The sequence below is a fragment of the Sapajus apella genome, unplaced genomic scaffold (assembly GCF_009761245.1).
Source record: "Sapajus apella isolate SASKATOON/1434 unplaced genomic scaffold, GSC_monkey_1.0 scaffold32, whole genome shotgun sequence".
NCBI lineage: Eukaryota > Metazoa > Chordata > Mammalia > Primates > Cebidae > Sapajus > Sapajus apella.
Window position 1 is genome coordinate 136,415 of NW_022436972.1, and position 24,446 is coordinate 160,860.

At 36.0% G+C, this 24,446-nt stretch overlaps 1 protein-coding gene and 1 long non-coding RNA gene across 6 annotated transcripts in view; one reads left to right on the plus strand and one right to left on the minus strand.

The window, feature by feature from the left end:
* Positions 1–24,446, plus strand: part of CDK8 (cyclin dependent kinase 8) — a 134,584-nt gene that overhangs the window by 3,808 nt on the left and 106,330 nt on the right. The window lies entirely within an intron of this gene.
* On the minus strand, positions 4,734–23,229 carry LOC116562229. The gene is made up of 3 exons (XR_004273838.1): positions 23,089–23,229; positions 22,575–22,579; positions 4,734–4,745 (listed from the first exon to the last, which is right to left on the minus strand). It is a non-coding gene; the product is annotated as an uncharacterized LOC116562229 (long non-coding RNA).

Here is a 24,446-nt window from a genome sequence, read left to right on the forward strand (position 1 = left end):
GAGAGAGAGAGAGAGAGAGAGAGAGAGAGAAATATACTGCCAGCTTTCTTTGGGGCACATTTGCTGAGAACCCAGAGATTAGTAGGCAGTGATAATGGCAATAATAGCTAAATTATTGAGTAATTAAGTACTGGGTCCTAGGCAGAGCACTTTATGATTATCATCTGTTTAATCCTCACAAGAAGTATATCAAGTCAATTCTGTTATTTTTCAGTTTTACAGGTGAGGAAACTGAGGCTTAGAAAGGTTAAGCCAATTTGCCCATGGGTACACAGCTAACTAAATGTCAGCTAGGATTAGAGGATTAGGTGCTGGTTTTTTATTCCAGCACCCATGCTCTTAACCATTATGCTTCATATAATTAATATATTAAATAAGTATAAACATAGTTGTGGAGTTTGATTTCTAGTGGGTTACTCAGAAAACAAATGCCTTGTAGAACTATTAATATTTGTTTCAATAAACTGGTGTGCTTTCTGGGTATATTACTGAAGTGCCCGAGTTTTTTCAAGTGCTATAACACTGTTTATGTAGATATATGGGTGCGTCTATATGTATATAAACAAACATACTTGTGTATCTACGTATGTGTGTATGTGTAATACTAAACTCTAATGAAAACCATGTAGAAGCACTTCATCTAGTGGGAAGAACTCTAGATGAGCAATCCTGGAAATCTGAATTTGAATTCAGATTCTGCCTCTGGTAGCAGTATGATCTTGGGCAAGCCATTTGCCCTTAAAGACCTTAGTAAGGGAGTTTCAGCAGATAATCTTTAGAGTCTTGTCTAGTATTATGATTTGAGGAAGCGAAAATTATGAACATAAATATAACATTTTTTGCAAGATTAGGCAAACAACCACTAAAACATTTTACTTTAGAGGATTCTGAATTTCCATATTTTTTAGTCTCATGCTTTAACGTTGGTTCTTATCAACTGCCAAAAAGCTTGGTAACTCCCAAAGACCTATCAGTTACTTAACCCAACATGTCTTATGCTACCTTACCATTCCTCTGTATTTATCTCAAGATGTTAAGGATTTATGGGGTAGTGCCTGTTCCCACTCCCCTGAACCATTCATTTGGTGGGCAGCGCAAAGGACTCTTCTGATTCAGTCTGCATTGGAGCATCCCGTTACCTTTTCCCCTCCTCTGACTATGATTGAACCCTGTATCTTAAGTTCATTTTGATTCAAATGTTTCTTTAAATGTCAGAAATGCCAAATACAACATGTAATTTCTATCACTGGAATATTCATGTATACAATAAAGAATATTTCTTATAACCTTCTAAAAATGTGACAGAAAGGGACAAGCAGAATACAATTTGTACCCTGTATCTGCAGGTCCTGCATCTGTAGATTCAACCAACTATGGATCGAAAATGGTCGAGGGTATAGGGAGGAAGGATAGTTGTGTCTCTACTGAACATGTACAGATTTTTTTGTGTGTCACTGTTGACATAGCATTTACATTGTATTAGGTGTTCAAAGTAGTCTAGAGATGATCTCAAGTGTGCAGGAGGATATGTGTAGGTTATGGGCAAATAGGACACCATTTTATATTAGAAACGTGAGCATCTGGGGATTTTTGGGAGTGGTCCTGGAACCTGCCCCTTGTGGATACTGAGGGGTGACTGTGTTTACTGTGTACTTCTTATCTCCATGTGGCTGAAGTTACCTTCCTTAGATACTCAGTGCATTCAGATCCACTGTTTAGGCTATTTTGAGATTTCATGTTTAGATTTCATTTTTTTTTTTTTTTAGTAACAGCACCGGCAAATCAATTCATTTGGGATTTGTTTATATGAGTTATTACTTTTACTGTGTCTTTGAGCATTTGAAGAAGTCAGTTGCACATTCATTCAACAAGTATTGGACGCTTCTATGTGCTAAGCACTGTCCAAGGTATCAGAAATGCAAAGATCAATAAAATATTCCATTATTTGAGGAGATAACTACTGGGGAAACAAACATGTAAATAAATTGTTGCAATTTAATAAGCACCATAATAATTAATACAAGGTATTATGGCAGCACAGAGAAGGAAGCCCCCAGCTGCTTAAGGTTTTTAGGAAAAGCCTCAAAGTTTACAGTGTTTGATTTGGATCATAGAAGACAAGGAAGATCTCATCAGGAAAGACATTCCAACAAGAATAGGACCAAGAGGGATTTTTAAAAATTGTGTTTTCTGCAGACCCCAGGAAATTCTGTGGATGTTATTTTTTTCTCGCCATCCCTTTCTTCTCCCCTTGTTTTCCCTGGCCAGCATTTTTTGAGCTCTTGCTGTATGTATGGTAGTATATATATGCACTACAAATGTTCCATTGCACCCATTGGACATGGCGAGGTCTCCATTATTTAACAGTGGAGATGAATTTATCAGCATTTGCACTGAACACCATAATTGTGTGTATGTCAGTTTTCAATCATGAGAACATTGGCCATTCAAGACAAGCAGCCTCTGAAATCCAGGAGTCTCTGATTTAAGACTCTCTCATGTGTAAAACTGCCATGGCAGAACTCTGTTTTGCCTGTGGCTCTGGATGGCAGATGATTCTGCTGTGGCCTTACCTCCATGAGTAAGGAGTCAGAATTTCCTTTGCTGCTGAGCTTGATGGATGGTAACAAATTGGAGGGGGAAAGAAGTTCTTTTGCTACTTAGAGTTTAGAAAGTCATGGAATTTCTCTTGTTGGGGCTCTGATGTATGGAAAGATGGAAGGTAGAGACAGGGCTTCTGACATACTGGATTTCAGCTAGGAAAACAGGAAGAATGAAAAATTATACTTATTGTAGGCCATTTGCAAACTTAACTACTTTGACAATTTCTCTGGGCGAATGTGTTCTAATTCTGATTTACAAATATTTGAAATGTGATTCATTTGTTAGATCGGAACTACATATGCCAAATCAGTGTTGATAAATACATTTTATTCCCTGTGGCTGGTGTTAATCTTTGTTGTAGTGCCTTTCACTATTGGATCCAATCCTCATTGTCTTTTTACTCTTTTTCTATTCTTAGCCGCTGCTAGAAAATGAAACTCCTACTATCCTTTCCTCCTTCAGAACATGTTGTGAATCCTTTCATTCACACCAGATTATGTAGCCTTGGTCATGTTACTTAGAAATTACTATGATATATTTTATCTTTAGTGATCTTCTGTCACCTAACGGCAGCTCTTGACGTCACTAAAAGATGGCTTTTACCTGTTGTTTGAACGTTAATACTTAAAGACTTAATGGTATCATGATTCTGAATATTCTGTAATATTATTATTGTCAAAGTCCCCAAACAGTCCCTGCTGTGGTAAGCTGCCTTTACTGATGGAGTTATGTTATGTTCTTCAGATGTGTTGCAGCAGAAAAAATGCTGAGAACTCCTTTTTAAAAATTGAGATATAAGTCACATACCATAAAATTCACCCTTTTAAAAGTGTGTGATCAATATAGTGGTTTTTAGTAGATTGACAAAGCTGTGCATCCACCATTGCTGTCTAATCCTAGAACATTTTCATGACTCCAAAAAGAAACCCCACACCCATTAAGCAGTCACTCCCATCCCCTTCTCTCCCCAGCCATTGACAAATGCTAATCTACTTTCTGTCTCAGTGGATTTGCCTGTTCTGGACATTTCATATAAATGGACTAACTCAACATGTGGCCTTTTGCGTTTGTGTTTCTTTATTTAATGTAATGTTTTCAAAGTTCGTCCATGTAGTGCATGTATCAGTACTTCCTACCTTTCTATGGTTGGATCATACTGCGTTGTATAGATATATCACATTTTGTTTATACAGTCATCAGTTGGACATTTGGGTTGTTTCCACCTTTTAACTAAAATGAATACTGCTTCTGTAAACATTCATATGTGACTTGTTATGTGGACATATGTTTTCAGTATATACCTGGGAGTAGAATATCTGGGTCATATCCAGAGCAGCTGAGAACCAATTTTGAGTGGCTTTACATTGACTCTAGTTTAGGACCAGGTTCTTTGTCCTTTGTCTATGAGACCTGACTAGTTAGTCTATTTTATTCCAGGACAGTGCTCACACCATAATCTATTGCAGTGATTTTAAAACAGAGATTCATACAGCTGCTCCTCCTCCATCAACTCAGACCACTCTGACTTTTTTCTTATGCAGCACCTTGTGTTGGAAAATTTTTTTCCCTTAGTTGAAATGTACTAACAGCCGCAGAAATCCTGACTACTTAACATACTACTCCAATAATTCCCACTTTACCTGTCAACCCTGCAAAACATAGTTAGTTCTTCATTGGTATGTTATGTAACTACTTCAGTGTATATGTGGTTAATGTTTATATGTCCTTTGGGTCTTTCTGGTGAATGTTTATGGGTTAAAATTATAGATTTCCTCTAGGGCAGTGATTGTGTTCTCCTCAGCTCCTGGCATATTGCCAAATTTTGACAGATATTCAGTAGTTTTGCATGTGTGTGTGTCCGAAATTCATATTTGAAAATCTTTTTTTAAACTTCCTAATATTAAAAACTTGAGGCATATTACGGGAGAGTAGAAAAGCAATACCTGTGAAAATACCAGGAGAAGCAAAATTTGATGCGCTTGCTATATTGTTACCCAAAACAGCACTGAACAGTACCAAAATCCAAAGGCAATAATAGCAAGCTTGGTAACTGGCTGAATCCAAATGGTGGAAGGCCAAGGTATTTGAAAATTGAGTCACTAGAAATAATATTTTTTTGAAATACACCTTGAAAATGAATCCTTTTAAATCTGATCAAATCTGTATTTCTGAAATTAAGGAAAACATAATTAGTTTCTGAATCACTGTTGGCATTTAATTTTGCTTAAAATTATTGGTTTATATAGCATGATTGTTTTATTTGAAATTTACCTTTTGTTATGTGAGTAAAAAATTATTTAACTTCTCTTCAAGGTAACTCAGTTACTCATCTCACTAGACAAGCTCTTTAAAGTTTATAACTTTATTATAGTCCATGAATTCTAACAAATAATCATCCTAGAGAGGAATTTTTACATTATGATTAAGGGCCTACTCTGGGTGTTTCTAGACATTTGAGTTTATAGGTTGTCTAGAGAATTAAATGGACTGAATAAAAAGAAAACTTGTCAAGCAATGCTAATGTGGTTTATATTAAACAAGTCATATTTTTGGGGAAAGAGGGAGTAGGCATTAACATTTTCTTTTTGAGCTGGAGTTTCACTCTTGTTGCCCAGGCTGGGGTGCAATGGTGCAGTCTTGGCTTCTTGCAACCTCCGCCTCCTAGGTTTAAGCCATTCTCCTGCCTCAGACTCCTGAGTAGCTGGGATTATAGGCATGCACCACCATACCTGGCTAATTTTGTACTTTTAGTAGACACGGGGTTTCACCATGTTGGTCAGCTTGACCTCAAACTCCTGACCTTAGGTGATCCATCCTCCTCAACCTCTCAAAGTGTTGGGATTACAGGCGTCAGCCACCGTGCCCGGCAAAAATTATTTTTTATAAGGCTTCTGTTGTAAGGAAAACCTATAAGTCATGTGAAAATTTAAGTTCATATGGGATAAATTTGGAGTTTTCTTCACTTTATGAAAGACTCCCTTTAAGTAAATGAGTCTCCCAGTGCTTTATCATGTGACTTAGTTTGCAAAAGTTAAGTTTATACCTGATTTCCAAGAAAATGTCAAACACGAAACAAGACATACTTGGAATTTATTTTTTAATGCTGACTTAATGTTGATGGTTTTTTAAAATGTAAAATTAAATTATTTAAATATTTGGCATTTTATTATCGTTTCCCTTTAGCTGCCGTTCTTTTTTTTTTTTTTTTTTCCTTAAAATTAATTAATTAATTTTATTGAGACAGGATCTCACTCTGTCCGCAGGCTGGAGTGCCATGGTGCTGTCATTGGCCCACTTCAGCCTTGAATTCCTGGGCTCAAATGATCTTCCCACCTTAGCCTCTCAAGTGGGTGGGACTAGCATGCCACCCCTCCCAGTAGCTGCAGAACTTTTTTGTGAGTTTGTGTGCTTATAATTTATTTGGTAACTGTTTACTAAATGTCTCTTTTGTGCTAGGTTCTTATTTGTACAAATTTATGGGGCACACAAGAAATTTTGTTATGTGTATAAAACACATAGTGGCCAAGTCTGGGTGTTTAGGAAGTCTATCACCAGACTGCAGTGCATTTTTGTTAAGTATAGTACTCCTACACTGCTATCAACATTGAATTTATTTCTATTATCTTACTATATGTCTGCACCTTTTAACTGACTTCGCATCCTCTCCTCCCTCCCCACTGACCCTTCCGAGTCTCCTTTATCTGTTTTTCACTCTCTACATCCATGTGTTCACTTTTTTAGCTCTCATATATGAATGAGAACATACGATATTTGTCTTTTTGTGCCTGGCTTATTTCACTTAACACAATGATCTCAAGTTCCATTCATGTTGCTGCAAATGACATGATTTCCTTCTTTTTTGTGGATGAATATTATTCCATTGTGAATATACGTCACCTTTTCTTTATCCATTCATCTGCTGGTAGACACTTTGATGCTATACCTTTGCTATTGTAAATAGTGTTGCCGTAAATATGCGAGTGCAGGTATCCCTTCGATATACTGATTTCTTTTCCTTTGGGTAGAGCTACCCAGTATCTCTTTGATTGCTGGATTGAATGATAATTCTGTTTTTGTTTTTTTGAGAAATCTCCATACTGTTTTCTATAGTGGCAGTACTAGTTTACATTCCCACCAACTATGCCAGGGTTCTGTGCCAGATTTAGGTGATTCAGCAGTGAGCAGCCCATGGTTTAATAACTCTTTAGGGAACTTACAGACTTTTGAGGGGCACAGGCAAGTAAACAATTATAATATAGTAGGATAAGGGCAGCAGTAGGGAAAATTGTAGGTTGCCATGAAAGTACCTAATCTGCCCTTGGGGGGCTCAAGTATATTTCACTTGTGACTGGAAAGATAATTAGAAATTGTGAATGGGCAATAAATAAGAGTTAGTGGGGGTTTGAGGAGTTACAGTGCAGGTGAGAGAGGTAGCACTCGTGGCTCCAGAATTACTTTATGAGGAAGAAGCTGCTGTCTAGTTGAAGAGAGAGTGCAGTAATATGTAGTAAGCAAGTTGTAACTTAAATTGTTTATTTGAGGTAATTTTGGGAGCTTGTATGTTGCGTGGGGAAGCTGTTCTTTAAAGCTGCCACTGAGTAGCATGCACAAAGATATAAAGGAAAGATGGTATATATGGTGAGACAATTGAAAGAATTTTGGTGCCAGATCTTGGCGGGGTGGAGGGAGAGGTATAAATAATCAAATTGGGGAAGTAAGCAGATTATAAATCATGTCATGGACTGCGTACTTTCTTCCGAAGGCAGTAGGAACTGTGCATAGGGTTTTAAGCAGATAGTAATAAGGTCCTATTTCTCATTAAAAAAGATTGCTTGGTAACACAATCAGAATGGCAATAGGAAGCTATGGTTAGGATAATGTAATAGTAATCCAGGTGAGAGATGTTAGCGACTCGAATTAGAGAAGTGAGAGGGGATGAGGAGGGAGAATTGATAGGACTTGTTGATTTACTGGATATGAGAGATGAATGAGTGACAACCAAGGATGTTGCCCAGGTTTCTGGCTTGGGCAGCTGGATATTGCCATTCCCATAGGCAAAAGAAAGAGGAACAAGCTTGAGGTGGAAGATGATGATTGAGCTATGATATATTGAATTTTAGGTACATCTGAGAAGAAATGTCCATTAGGCAGATACGGAAATGTAGTGTTCAAGAGAGGAGTCTGGATAGAGTTAGACTATGTACTTAAAGTACTTAAAGTAGCAGCTTTGAGTGGTTGTGAAATTGCCTAGGGAGAGTGTATACAAGAAAAGGGCCTTGTATAGAGTGTGAAGAAAGAGAGGTCTACCAGGAGGCCAAGAATTGAGTCTAGAAAGGAGGAGAAAACCCAACGTTGCCCTGTTGTATAACAGGAACTATGGAGTGTGCAGCTTATTGGCTGTATAGGGCAGCTTGGAGAAATACTAGCAGCTTGTAGGTAGAAAAACAGCCAGGAAGATGTCTTTCTAGGAGTCAGAGATAGGAAGTGTCACCTGTGACTCGGAGGGCAAGGGAGATAATGAAGTGTCTGGGTTAAATAAAATACTTTAAATGAAATAAAACTTCAGCTAAAGATTTTTGGACACCAAGGCTTAAGTCCTAACACATTTTGTAGGTTTTATCCAGCATTTTTGGTACTTTGATGGTTAGCCTTATCATTCAGAGCAAAGCATTGAAAAGCTTCACTGCCATTTGTGGTTCTCTCCTGGCTGTGTTACTGAAGCTAAACCTGTAGATGCCATTTATTAATTTTTTACTGCATACTATTCAAGATAGTTATTTTTTTAAAAAAAAAGGAAAATAGCTTTTTCTTTTTCTCATTATAAAAATAATGACCATTGTGATGAATTCAAATAGTCCAGAAATGTATTCTTAAATTAAAACCCTAACTCTACAATCAGGAGACAGTATTTTCCTTATCTTTCTGGATGACTCTATGAATATATGTATACATTAATAAAATCTATGGTCTTATATTTTTTCATTCAAAAATATTATGCATCTTTCCATGTCAGTAAATGTAGCTCTAAATCACCATTTTTAATTATTACAGAGAATCACATGATATGTATGCATATATTAATAGATATGCAGTTAACCAGTTTTCTAGGGATAGATATTGAGGTAGTCTCTAAATTACAGCCATTACAGTTAGCAAGGGATATCAGTAAATATGCCTGCAGTTCTCCCATGTGGTAGGAAGTCCTTGAAGTAGAATTCCAGGTCAAAGGTCATATACTTTCAACAACTGCATTTCATTGTAAAATTAGATGGGAAAATTAATATAGTCTCATGATAAAACATTCAAATTGTACATAAGGATATCCAAGAAAATCTTAGGTCCCCCTTTGCCTCAGATTCAGCTTCCACTTTTTAGGGATAATTGTTACCAGTGGCTCCTTGTGTAGTTGTGTATAAAAGCAAATATATGTATGCGTAGACTTTAAAATTTACTTTATTACTTTATTCTTTTTTTTTTTTTGGAGACAGTTTTGCTCTGTTGCCTAGGCTGGAGTGTCATGGTTTGCTCTTGGCTCACCGCAACCTCTGCTTCCTGGGTTCAAGCAGTTCTCCTGTCTCAGCCTCCTGGGTAGCTGGGATTACAGGCACATCCCACCACACCTGCCTAATTTCTGTATTTTTAATAGAGACAGGGTTTCATCTTATTGGTCAGGTTAGACTCGAACTCCTGACCTCAGGTAATCTGCCTGCCTTTGCCTCCTAAAGTGCTGGGATTACAGGCATGAGCGACTGCACTCGACCCAGTACTTTATTCTTTTTGAGCAGATAATACATGCCTGTGGGGCAAAAAATATGTATTATTCTGTACTTTGCCTTTTTTAGTTCATATGTTTTGGAGATCTATATCAGCATCTGTAACTCAATTCGTTTTATCAGCTTATTGTTCTATGTTTATAATATACTCGTCCAATGCAAGGGCATTTAGGTTGTTTTCATTTTTTTTTACATTATTGAAACAGAACTGCAATAAATGTCCTTTGCATGTGGCTTTGTACACAACATGCTGTCAGATGCAGGTAGAATTTCCCATGCTTCCAAAGTTCTCCATGGAGACGTTTGCTGTGGATGATAGACTGGCAGGAAGTGAGGTTTCCGTCAAGCAAGAGAAGTAGCTCCCTTTGCTAGATCCACAGGGAGTTTTAGTTTTATCCTTCCTGGTTTCCTTCAGTGGTTCTAGAAACTCTGATCACCATGCCAAGGAAAAGTAACTGGTAGTAACCCCAGCACATCACTGCAAGCAGGTCAGTTTCCTAGGAATATCTCTTCCCAGGCCTGGGCCAGACTCTTTTGAGGTCTAATCTTTGTCCTCTAAAAATGTTACACCAATTACACTCACATCAAAACTCCAAAAACAAAACTTTTTGGAAAGAAGAAATGGAAGTAAATATAATAATGACATGTTACATCATGGGGTTAAGTACATTGTAAAGTCAGAATTGTTTAGTTTTTTTTTTTATTTTTTTTTTTTGAAGTTTTGCTTTACTCCCCGCCCACCCCCAACACACACATACACAGTCCAGTGTATTTTATTTTATTTTGAGACAAGGTCTTGTTCTATCACCCAGGCTGGAGTACAGTGGTGCAATCATGGTTCACTGAAGCCTTGAACTCTTGGGCTTAACCCATCCTCCCGCCTCAGCCTCCTCAGTAGCTGGGATTACAGGTGTGTGTCACCACGTCTGGCTAATTATTATATTTTTTGTAGAGATGTGGTTTTGCCATGTTGCCCAGGCTGGTCTAGAATTTCTAAGCTCAAGTGTTCCTCCTGCCTCAGTCTCCTGAATATCTAGGACAACAGGCACAGACTATAGGACTGTGCCACCACACCTGGCTAATCCTATGTGTTTTAGATTACTGGTGGGGATTAAAAAATTGAGAGCCATATAGGTATTTAAAATTACATTTATTTCATTATTTTTGCATCTTATTTTATGTTTACTTTCATCAGATTTCTCTTATCCAGCTTGATAATGTTGATAGAATTTGTGACAAATGATTGATGCCCTTGATGTATTCTGTCTCTCTCCAGTATTTAGCAAGGACCTGTAGTAGTCTTACTCTTGCTTAGGTCTTCTCTCTTTCCATTTCTTGTTGGTTGGCCTTGGTCATCCTCTCATTACCTGCCCAGCACTGACATTCCTACTCCTGATTTTTTTCCATTCTCCCCACTTTTTGACTTGCTTTTTCTGTTTCATACTGATTTTGGCTTTGACATTGTTTATTGTTGCTTTTCTCAGTTGTGTTCACTTATGGGCTTGCCTCCATAGAATGAGAGGCTGGAGCCCTTTTTGCTATCAGTGGAATTGCTTGACTTTTCATGTTTTATAGAGGTAATCATTCATGTTAGGTAAGGCAGCTCTGAAGTATTTTGTTAATTCTGAAGAAGCTGTTAAAGTTTTAAATACAGCGAAACATAATTCTTCATAGATGCAATGACTGTTTAACAGACTTTGGAAAGTACTCCTTATAGATAGGAAGCTGAAATACACATATATTTTATCTTTTTATTTAAAAATCTATTTTAGTACAAATGAGTCCAGCTCTTCTTGAGAATTTAAACCAGATATCCTGGAGCTGAAAGTCAGTATTGTCTTGTTTTATAGCCAAGACTAGCTGACCTCCGCAGATCCCCTTTAAGTTTGTGGCATAAGCTAAATTTGGAAGTGTGTAAGTGAAAAACTTAAGGAAATCTATCAAAGTAGCACATACCTCTCTTACTTGATCTATTTCTCTTTGGGATTTTTTTTTTTTTTTGTATGGGACCATTCAGTTCTAAAAGGTGATTCAGTTTGATGTTCTTAAGTACATAAAATTTTCAATGCAAGCCAAAAATACTAAATATATATCCCTTAAAAAAATCTTATATCTGGCATTTCTCTGGGGAGGAAGGCAGCAAACCACACTGCCATGTGTGTACCTATGCAACAATCTTGCATGTTCTCCACATGCAAATTGTTAAAAAAAAATCTTTGACTTTGATCATGCGGTATCTTTTCTGTATTTCTGTTGCACTTTGTGTAACTGAACTTACTGAATTTAAAGTGTGCTTGCTGGTTTTCAAATCAGAATATAATGCAATTAGATTTTTTTTTCTTAGTGAAATTCTGTACTATATCCTTGAAAAGTTTTGGAATGTAAGATAACAATTGCTATTAGTTATTTATTCTTATTTAGTTTTTTTTTTTTTTTAGAGCAGAAGAACTTGATAGTTAAGTGTTTAAAAAGTAATTTTGATTTAGTTGTAGCATACAAAGCAGAAAAATTAAATCCCAATTGTCTTCATGGAGAAATAATAGTAATACCTTCCAAAAAGATATGTAAATTTGTAGTTAACAAAGTTTTTTTATATGGCTTTATTGAGATATAATTCATAAACCATACAGTTTACCTATTTAAAATATAGATTAGCTGGGTGTGGTGGCTTACTCCTGTAATCCCAGCACTTTGGGAGGCCAAAGCAGGTGGATCACGTGAGGTCAGGAGTTCGAGACCAGCCTGGCCAACATGGTGAAACCCCATCTCTACTAAAAATACAGAAATTAGCTGGGCGTGTTGTCGCGTGCCTGTAATCCCAGCTACTCAGGAGGCTGAGGCAGGAGAATCGCTTGAACCCTGGAAGGCAGTGGTTGCAGTGAGCCCAGATCACGCCATTGCACTCCAGCCTGGGTGACAAGAGTGAAACTCCGTCTCAAAAAGTAAAATAAAATAAAATATACAATGTAGTGCTTTTTAATATATTCATGGGGTTGTACAGCTATTACCACAACCTGATTTTAGAATATTTTTGGTCCCTCTAAAAGAAACTCTGTGCCCATTAGTAATCACTCCTTGTTTCCTCTAATCCTCAGTTCTAGGCAACCACGGATCTACTTTTTGTCTCTGCATTTGCCTATTTTGGACTTTTCATATAAATGATGAAATCATAAATATGTGCTTTTTTGTGACTGACTTCCTTCACTTAATGAAATGTTTTCAAGGCCCATCCGTGTTGTAGCATGTATCACATTTTGTTCATTCATGGCTGGTAGATTTGGGTTGTTTCTACTTTTTGATTATTATGAATAATGCTGCTATGAACATGAGTATACAATTTCCTGAATCTCTGCTTTCAGTTCCTAGGTATTCATTATAACCAAGAGTGGAATTACTGTGTCATGTTTAACTTTTTGAGTAGCCGCCAAACTGTTTTCCACAGCTGCTCCGCCATTTTGCATTCGCACCAGCCGTGCACCAGGATTGCAGTTTCTCCACGTTCCTGCCAACACTTGTTTTCTGACTTTTTGATAATAGGCATTTTAATGGCTATTAAATGGTGTCTTATTGTGGTTTTGATTTGTATTTCCCTAGTAACTAATGATGTTGAGTATCTTTTTGTGTGCTTATTGACCATTTGTGTATCTTTATGGGAAAATATATTCAAATGCCTTGCTCATTTTTAAATTAGGTTGTTTGTCTTTTTATTAGTGAGTTATAGGAGTTCTTTGTATATTCTGGATACTGAACCCTTATCAGATATATGATTTGCAAATACAGTTGTGTCTTGCTTAATGACAGGGATACTTGCTGAGAAATGCAGCATTAGGCAACTTTATGATAGTGTGAACATCATAGAGCATACTCAGACACCTAGATGGTATAGCCTACAACATCCTTAGGCTTTCTGGTGTAGCCTATTGCTTGGTCTACAAACCTGTACAGCATGTTACTGTATTGACTGTTATAGGCAGTGGTAACACAGTGGTTAGTATTTGTGTATCTAAATACATTTTAATATAGAAAAGGTACAGTGAAAATATGGAATAAAAGATAAAAAATGAGCTGGGCAGAGGGACTCATGCTTGCAATTCCAGCATTTTGGAAGTCTGAGGTGGGAGGATTGCTTGAGGACACAGGAGTTTGAAACCAGCCTGGCCAGTATAGTTGACACCCCATCTTTACAAAAAAATTGAAAAATCAGCTGGGCTTGGTGGCATTTGCCTGTAGTTCCAGCTACTCAGGAGACCAAGGCGGTAGGATTGCTTGAGTCCAGGAGTTTGAGGCTGTCACAAGCTGTAATTGTGCCACTGTACTCTGGCCTGGGGGACAGAGTGAGACCCTGTGTTTTTTTTTTTTTTAAGACAGAGACATAAAAAATGCTATACCTATATAAGGTACTTACCATGAATGGAACTTACAGGACTAGAAGTTGCTCTGGGTGAGTCAGTGACTGGTAAGTGAACGTGAAGGCCTAGAACATTACGCCACTGTAGACTTCATAAACACTCTACAGTTAGACTACTCTAAATTTATTTAAATTTTTTTCTTCAATAATAAATTAACCTTAGCATACTGTAGTTGTATACTTTTCAGTTTTTTTAGACTTTCTGATTCTAATAACTTAAAGCACATATTGTACAGGTATATGAAAAATTTTTTTTATATCCTTATTCTATGTACTTTTTCCCATTTTTAAAAGTTTTTGGCAGGATGCAGGGGCTTACGCCCGTAATCCCAGCATTTCGGGAGGCTGAGGTGGGAGGACCACTTGAGGCAGGAGTTCAAGACCAGACTCTTCTTTTTTTTTAAAGAAAAAGGGAAAAAAAGTTTTTATTTTATGCTTTTAAAACATGTTTGTTATGTTAGCCTAGGCCTACACTACCTAGGGTCAATATCATCAATATCACTGTCTTTCACTTCCACATCTTGTCCCACTATAAGGTTTGCAGGGGTAGTGCATACATGCAGCTGTCGTCTCCTATGATGATGATGCCTGGTTGTCTAATACCTCCTGAAGGACCTGCCTGAGGCTGTTTCACAGTTAACTTTTTAAAAAATAAGTAGAAGGGGAGTATACTTTTTATTTTTTATTGACTTCTCAGGGATGAAGAAAAAAGTACATTCTTAATGATAAAAGGCAAAGTATAGCATATACACACACCAGTAACATGGTCATTTATTATCAAGTATTATGTACCATGCATAACTCTCTGTGCTGTACATGATGGGCAGCGCATTAGGTTTCTTTACACCAGCATCACTACAAACATGCCGGTAATGTGTTGCACTATGAAGTTAGAATGGCTACAGTGTCACTAGGTGAGAGGAATGTTTCAGCTCCATTTCAATCTTATGGGACAACTTATATGCTGTCTGTCCCCAAGTGAAACATCATTACATGGTGCATTACTGCATTTGGCTTGTCTTTTCACTTTCTTGTTGGTATGGTTTGTAGCACGGAAGTTTTAAATTTTGGTATAGTGCAGTGTATCTATTTTTGCTTTTGTGGCTATGTTTTTGGTATTATATATTAAAGAAATATTGCTTAACCCAAGGCCACAAAAACTTCTATGTTTTTTCCTAAGCGTTTTATAGTTTTAACTCCTAGATTTAGGTTTCTAAGGGGTTGAACTTCTCTCTTTCGGTGGTGGATGTGCAGTTGTCCTAGCCTCTGAATTGTTTGGGCATGCTTTGTTAAAAATCAGTTGGCCATAAATATAGGCTATTTTTCTGGTCTCTCCATATGTCTGTCCTTAAGCTAATACTACACTCTCTTTGTTGCTGTAGCTTTGTAGTTAGTTTTGAAACTTGGACATTTAAGTCTTACAACGTTTTATTTTCCAAGGTTGTTTTGACTTTTTTGTAGTTCATGATGTTTAAACTTTACATCTGGTGTTATTTTTCGCTAATAGATTATAATGTTGGATATGTTAGAAATATATATGTATGTATAGTTCCAGGTAATTAAAGTGTTTTGGGTAACTTATTCACTTTTTATTCACCAAATCTTAATGTGGATGAAAGTGATTTATTCTGTATTATGTAGTAAAAATTATACCTATACACGTATGGTATACTGGGGACACAGTTTAGCTTTTTCTATGCAGTTCAGACTCATTATTGTAAAACGTTAGCCATTGTACGTTATTTCCAGGTGCTTTAAAAATATACATATATTGTGCATTTGGCTTCTGTATAAATAGCTAGGTCTTCGGAGTTCATCCACCTGTGGTGTTTTCCTTTATTCATCTCCTTATTGTCAGCTGTTACTTAAAAAAAAAAGCTTAATGTCTTATACTTTTAAATTACAGAATAAATATCAATTGTAGAAAATACAAATAAAGTCTAATAAGGAAATAAAATTTACCTTAATTTGGCCACACAGACTTTTTTAAGGCATGTTTTAAAATTAGATTATATTGTGCATATTGTTTTGAAACCTGCATAGAGTGTATATTCTATGTTTGAATCATCTTTCTATTAAGTTTTAATGTCTTTTTTGTATTATATGACTGTACTTTGAAAAATATTTACATAGTTTCAGTTTTTCATTGCATTTAAAATTTTGTTGCTGCTTCTTTGTGGACACCCATAATTTTATCCTTAGGAAAGACTTTTATAAGTGTGTTTGTTGGATCTATTTTTAAGGTTTTTGTTACATGAAGCCAGATTTTCTGACTCAGACAATTTTGAACTAATTTGTAATGCCTTTCATAATGAACAAGAATAATGCTTGCCTCCTCCTTGAACAATAGTTTTATTACTGTTTTCTTTGATCTTTGCAATTTGATAGGAAACCTATGGAATTTTGGGTTTATTTACATTTGTTTTAACATTTACATTTTTAGTTTCATGTTTATTCATTATTTGATTTCTTTTGTGAATTACCCAATCATATTTTGCCTGTTTTTCTGTTACATTTTCTTAAAAATTTCTTTTTGTTAACTGCTTTGTTTATTGGGATGTTCATCTTTTTGTTCATGTTGCAAGATTTTTCAATTTTTTGTCTGTTTTTATATTTATGACTTCTTAAATGTGCAGTCAAATGTATCATTTTAATTGCTTCTGACTTTTCTCCGTTATATACCTTTTACTCACATTTTCACGTAACATTTTTATAGGTTTTAAAATTGCAATTAAAGTTTTATTTAATCTTAAAATTTATTTGTTAAAGCTTGTTAGATAGGTTCTAACTTTTTTTTTCTACTTCTTTTAATGCTGTTGAATAACTCTTTCTCAATTGATTTGAAATGCTGCTTTTATCATTACCCTACATTCCCAACTTGAAGTTTATTTCTGGACTTTCTGTATTAGTCCATTGATCTGTCTATTCCTATGTTACTGTCCTTGTTAAGTCTTTTTTAATAAAGATTTATAATATCTGGGGTAAGATTGGAATTTTTATGTTGCTGTTCGAAAAATAAATTACAGTTTTTTTTTCCATTTATTCTAGGTAAGCTCTAAAATCAACAACTCAAAGTCTAAAAAGTATTTTGAGATTTGGGTTGAATTTTACTAAATGTATAGATGAATTACTCTCCATAGTCAGCAATATGGTTATGTTTTTTATTCAGATTTTGTCTTAACCTTGATAAAGCCTTCTAGTGTTTTTCATATGGGTCCTACATATTGTCTATTACAAGGAATTTTATTTCATTTATTTTAGTAGTATTGTGTACAGGTTTGTACACCTGTAGGTCTCATGCTATATTTGTGACATTAAAATTTTTTTCATTGTTTATCTGAAATGCAGATTTATCTGGGCATCCTGTATTTCATTTGCTAAATCTGGCAACCCTCTGCATATTTTTTAACGATTACAGAATTTAAAAAATGTACTCAAAAGTAGAGACAGTTCAAGGAAACCTCATTAACCCACCGTATATCTCAAATAGTCATTAACTTTCTGCATTTCTTATTGAGGTAGTTTACATTTTTTAGTGCTGGTTTTTAGCTTGCTGTCTTGGATTTTCTAGGTAGATATTCATGTTATATAGTAATAGTTTTATTCTTTTCTAGTACTTCACCTTGAGAAAATTTGGTGTTATTGCATTGGCTATAACTTTTAAATAACTTTTTAATAACTTTACATTTTTACTGGCAGTGTTGGAGATATTTTTGTCTTTTGATTTTTAAATGGGATTATTTCTAGTATATCTCTGTTAGGTAAGTAAGAGTCCTTACTAAATTTTGTTTTCTTAATATTATTAGATTTGGGATTAACATATATGATTTATGAGCTCTTTGAGCTTGAGCAATTCAGTCTTTTTGAGCACTTCTGATTTTTCATCTGTAAGATGAATTCATCCACAGAGATTTTTTTATAACATTAGACAATGCATGCAAAACAAGTTTTCAAGCTCTCATAAGGCCATATAAGTTGCATGTACTTTAATATATTTATTTAATTAATCTCTTTTTTCAGTCATTTGTGATTACCCATTTCTCCAGTGCCCGATTATTCTGACTTATATTTTTAAGAAGAATTTAAGATACTTAGTGGTAGATGATTATCCTAAATATGTCTGTTTGCAGATAGTAGCCTGTAGTTGTTTCTGCTGTAACGTCATGGTTGTTTTTCTGCTAAATCTCTTACTGTGAAGAATCTCTCATGAAAACAGCAGTTTCATTGGAGAAAGAGTACTGGAGAGTTTCTGTAGGACTAATAATAAGTATTAAGTAGCTTTACTCTAAAAATAATAAACATGCTGACTAAATTCTATAAAAACAAACCAAGTTTTTCCCCCTTTACCCCTGAGTCCATCCACATACTCAGAAGGTTCTTGGCTTTTTCTATCACATTTGTCCTTGTCCATGCAGTTTTAGTTGTAGATCTGTTCACAACTGCCAGTGGTAAACAAAAGAATAAAAGAATCCTTGAGTAAACAAAAATTCTATTTTAGAAGAACAGGCAAACAATGCAGCTCTATGTGCCTATTCTTTGATGCAACTATTATTATTTTTTTTAACGTCGTGCTTATTCTAGTTGGCATTGTAATAATGCTTTAGTGTGCTGACTTTTCCCCTTAATTGCTGATGTTATTATCTACATTATGTTATAAAAACTCATGCTGTAAGAGACTTGCCTATATTTGCCAGTACAGGGTAAATAGTAAGTATTGTATTAATAAATTACCCTTGTTGATTGCAAATGGCCAGATGACCCATTTCAAATATTGAAGCCCACTAAGGCTGTTAGTGCTCTGGCTAGATGTAGGTATTCAAGCCTGGCTCAGTAAACTGTACTTATTGGATACTGGTTCAAAACAAAGTAAAAAATGTAATCCTACTATTGTGCAAAGTCATCATACCTTTTTACTTTTGACCAGTGTTGTTACATTATAGGAAGATAAGAACTAGAGTAGGTTTGGAAAAAGGCAAACTAGATGACTAGGAGAAAGGTACCATAGTATATAAACTAAGATGGTTTGGGTATTTCAACTTGGAAGGTAAAGGGTTGAATTTGCAGTATAGAAGACTGTGATCATATAGTTAAGTTGAACTTGTTTTTAAATCTCAGACTGATTAACTATTGTCTGTTGTTTCTTTATCTGCCCCCCCCCCGCCCCCTTGAAATAAGACAGTTGGATAGAAGCACTTTATTTTGAAACTGAAAATGTAATTAACTTCTCTGAAAGTTTAGCTGTTTTCACACATGGTAGATTCATAATTAGTTACTAAATGGAATTAAGCTATTTTAAGGTTGTATCCTCAGCCTTCTGAGGTATAAATCAAGGGGCAGCATAAGCATATTCTACCATAATGGGTGCTAGTTCAAATATTTGCTTTACTGTTGTGTAGAATAGGGACAGAACTATTTTGTGACTTCAAGTATAGAACTGTGACCAGTGATTTTGGTACTAAACACAGGGAGGAACTTTGAACAAAGTAGCCCAGATTATGGGATGGAAAAAGGGGAATTTGTTCTTTCTACAAATGGTTTCAGCGTGTCCTAAATGACAATTTGGTAGAGTTGTTATGGAAGAAATTCAAGTATTAGATGGATGTTTGGACTAGGTGACTTATATGGTCTTACCAGTTCTGATAATAAAGTGTCAGGAACCACTCTTTGTTGGAGAATATAGACCTGAATGGGCTATAAATCTAGAAAAAGTACAAGAAATTTTGCTGAAATGTGGAGGTGGTTGTTTTGCCTTTAAAAGTTGATGAACCATAGCCTTGTTTTACATTTATAAAATAATGCTCTTTAAAAATGAAATGATAATGGAAGAAATACAGACAGTATAGAAGGGCGTTAGCTAGAAAGTAATAGTGCTCGAATCCTCTGACCACTCTATTTTCCTTTCCAACTAGTAGTGAGGGAAAGGGAGGTGTTGAGAATTCTTCTTCATTTTTTGGCTTGAGTAATTGATTCAACAGTGGCAGTGCCATTAACTGAGAGATGGGATAAAACTTGGAAGAACAGGAAGCTGTGCAGAGCAAGCTTCCTGAATTTTCTTATGTTGTTCGCCTGATTGAATTATTTAGGCCTTCAATTCTGTTTGTGCTCTGGTGACATTTTGTCTTCAAAGATGCTAAATTATTCCAAACGTAATAGATGCTGACTTGGAGCAGTTTTTATTGGCTAGATTTGGGATAATTTGAACATTTGACAAAATATACAGTTAGCCTTGTGTATCAGTGGGTTCCACATATGCAGATTCAGCCAATGACAGATCCAAAGTGATCTGTAGTTGTGCCTGTACCGAGCAGGTATAGACTTTTTTTTTGGTCATTTCCTCCTAAACAATATAACACTTATTTACATGGTATTTACATTGTGTTAGGTATCATAAGCAATGGAAAGATGATTTAAAATACATGAGATGGTGTGTGTAGGCTTCATGCAGATACCATATCATTTTATGTAAGGGACTTGAGCATCTGTGCATTTTGGTATCTGCTGGGAGGTCCTGGAACCAATGTATCCCACAGATACTGAAGGGGACTGTATATTATAATTTGTCCTGTAAAGAATTCATAAGTCCATGTTGATAGTAAAAAAGTTCTGGTGGGGGTGGTTCTTTACAGAAGAATGCCAGTTGATGAAATGTAGAAGGAATGGTGAAATCAGAAAAACCATTCTGTAACTCTCATTGTAGTAATTGACTCAGGCAAGAATCATTGATGGTGAAAGTTTGTTGGGAAATTAAATATTCATTGGTTTAAAAGTATCACCTGACAAATTATTTACTAATTTCAAAGGAGAAAATACACCTTTGTAATTGAGAGATCTGGCAATCATCAGCTTAACAGAATGATGAATCTTAGCATCATGAACAGTGGGACAGCCCATTATTTTTGCCTTCCATTGGATTCAGTAAGAAAAAAAAAATCACTAGTATAGTTGTTCCACCAAAAAATGTTTAATTTAAACCTAATTATGATGGAACAATGAGACAGATCTAGAATTTTTGCTGTTTTAAAACACCACTGGCCTAGTCTGTTCAAGAAAGTCAGTATAATGAAAAAAGCTTTGTGGTAGTGGTGGGGGAGAGTCAATTAAAAAAAGACTAAGGAGGCTTACCAACCAAATTCAGTGGATTAATAAAATTAAGTTCAGTAAATTTCCATTTAATAAAAACTCATATAAAAGACATTTGTGGAACAATTTGTAACATTTGAGTGTGAATTATACATCAGATGATTTTATAAAATGTTATTTTGGGGGGGTGTCATATAAATGATACTTTGATTACATAGGAAAATGTCCTTATTCTCAGAAGAAGAAGTATGTAGGAGTGAAGTGGCATGATGTCTACAAATTACTTTTGTTTTCTTTTTTTTTTTTTTTTTAATTGGAGTTTCATTCTTGTTGCCCAGGCTAGAGTGCAATGGCGTGATCTCAGCTCGTTGCAACTTCCGCCTCCTGGGTTCAAGTGATTCTCCAGCCTCAGCCTCTCCAGTAGCTGGGATTACAGGCACTCACCACCAAACCCAGCTAATTTTGTATTTTTTTAGTAGAGACGGGGTTTCACCATGTTGGTCATGCTGGTCTCGAACTCCTGACTGCAGGTGAACCACCCACCTTGGCCTCCCAGAGTGCTGGGATTACAGGTGTGAGCCACCGCGCCTGGCCATTACTTATGTTTTTTTGTAACATCACCACATCAATCGTGTGCTACAAATTACTTTCAAGTGGGTCAGAAGAAAATAGTGTGTGTGTGTGTGTGTGTAAGATGTGGTAAAATGTTAACAATCTAGATGAAGGATATATAGGTGTTTATTATACATCCTTCATTTTCTCATTCAGTCTTTAAATACTACATTTTTCAAAACATGATTTTTAATGACTACATTGTAATTCCACATGGCTGTATATGACAGTTTGTTAAATAATTATGTGTAAAATTTTCAGTGAGAATACTTAGGGGTTATTTTATAAATGGTGACTTAGAACCTTAAATAAACTTTCATGTATTCATTTAACCTATACTGTAACTGAAATAGCACTAAAAGTAACCTTGCGTGACTTTATAACCTTATAAACACTTTGCCCATTCCTCTCTGGAATCTATTAGTCTCATTCAGAAGGCTGAATTGATAAGGATTTGGTATACATAGATGGGGGCACTAACAACTAGATAGGTCCCAGGGCTTCATAACAGTAAGTAGCTCATAGTGACTCAACATGGGAACTCGATATAACTTGTCTATGATTAAAGCCATTCCAGTGATATACAATGGCATCTCAAAGTGGTTTTAGTTTTGTTTCACTGATAACTAATGAATGTCAGCATCTTTTCATATGATTAATGGCCACTAAGTATCTTCTTTTGTGAAATACCTGTTCAAGTCTTTGCCTGTTTTTCTACTGTGTTTTCTAGTTGATATGTGAGATTTCCTGTCTTGTTGAATATAAAGTATATACACAGCTTTCTGCCTCCTTCTTGGTCCATATAGACATGCCTGATTCCTCTTTGCCTTCTGGCATGATTGTTCAAGATGTTGGATAGGAGACAGGGCTGACCTGCAGCTCTTAACTTGGATGGACAGAACAGTGTATGGAGACTCACACTGTGGATTTTTTGCTCCAGGAACCACCACAGGAGTGTAGTAAAAAAACTGAAAGAACTCACAGATCCTTTGAAAGAAGAGCAGGCTGCTTCAGATTCTGTGAGACAGGCAGAAAATTCTGGTGCTCTCTCAAAACTGCCACCTTCTGACTGGAGGCCAATGAACTCACAACATTACAGCAACTCATTACAGAATAATCCTGCTCCAAGGAAGGAGAAAACAACAGCTTATTCTACTGCCTGCAACATCCGGGCCAGCTAGTGGTCCCGAGTCTCTCCATGTGACAACACTGCTTATATAACCAGCATCCGAAAAAGCCGGCACACTAAACATATCTACAATCAAGGACTCTCACAGAGTCTACTGCCTCCTTTACTACCTTACCATCTCCACCAGAGCAGGTGCTGGTATCCACAGCTGGGAGACCTGAAGACAGATTGTATCACAGGACTCTTTGCAGACATTTACAAGCACCAGCTCAGAGCCTGGTAGCCCTACTGGGTGGCTAGACTGAGAAGAGCAATAACAATCACTGCAGTCTGGCTTGCAGGAAGCCCCATATCTAAGGGGGAGTGCATCACATCAAGGGACCACAATGTGGTACAAAAGAATCAGAGCAACAGCACTTGAGTTCCAGATTTTTCCACCGAAATAGTCTACCCAATAGACTATTTCCACTGAAATAGTCTACAGTAATTCTGGTAATAAGACAAAACAAGGTTCTATAACATCCCCGAAAGACCACACTAGCTTCCCAGCAATGGATCCAAACTAAGAAGAAGTCTCTGAATTGCGAAATAAATAATTCAGAAGGTTGATTATTAAGCTGTTCAGGGAGATGCCAGGGAAAGGTGAAAACCAACTTAAAGAAATTAAAAAAAAAAAATACAGGATATGGATGAAAAATGCTCCAGAAGATATTTACTCTAGAGAAACAAATCTCATAGGGATATTTATTCCAGAGAATAAATAAATATTATATTCCAGAGAAATAAATATCGTTAAAAAAATCACAACCTCTGGAAATGAAAAACACATTTAGAGAAATACAGAATGCACTGGAATTTCCACAATAAACTAGAACAAGTAGAAGAAAGAACTTAAGAGCTCAAACACAAAGCTTACAAATTAACCCAGTCAGACAAAGACAGAGCAAAAAGAATTAAAAAATGAACAAAGCCTCCTCAAAGTTTGGGATTATGTTAAACGGCCAAACCTAACAATAATTGGTGGTCCTGAGGAAGACAAGAAATATGGAAGTTTGGAAAACATATTTCAGAGAATAATCAAGGAAAACTTCCCTGGCTTCACAAGAGATCTAAATATCCAAATACAAGATGCTGAAAGAACACCTGGGAAATTCATCACAAAAGATCATGAAAGTCATCTGGTTATCTAAAGGCAAAAGCAAGGAAAGAATCTTAAGAGCTACAAGGCAAAAGCATCAGGTAACCGATAAAGGAAAACCTATAAGATTAACAGCAGATTTCTCACCAGAAATCCTACAAGCCAGAAGGGATTTGGATCCTATCTTTAGCCTCCTCCAGCAAAATAATTGTCAGCCAAGAGTTTTGTATTGATCAAAACTAACCTTCATAAATGGAAAGATAGTCTTTTTCAGATAAGCAAATGCTGAGAGAATTTACCATCGCCACACTAGCACTACAAAAAGTGCTAAAAAGAGTTCTAAATCTTGAAGCAAACCTTGAAATACACCAAAATAGAACCTTCTCAAAGCACAAATCTCAGAGGACCTATAAAATAATAACACAATGAAAGAAAAAAGGTATTCAGGCAACAACTAGCACAGTGATTAAAACAATACCTCACATTGAATATAATTGGCCTAAATGTTTCTCTTAAAGCCTGGGTGACAATGTGAGATGCCGTATCAAAAAAACAAACAAACAAACAAAAACCCAAAAAACCAAAACAGAGAATGGCAAAATGGATTCAAATCCACCAACCAAATGTCTGCTGTCTTCAAGAGGCTCACCTAACACATAAGGACTCGCATAAACCTAAGGTAAAGGGCTGGAAAAAGATATT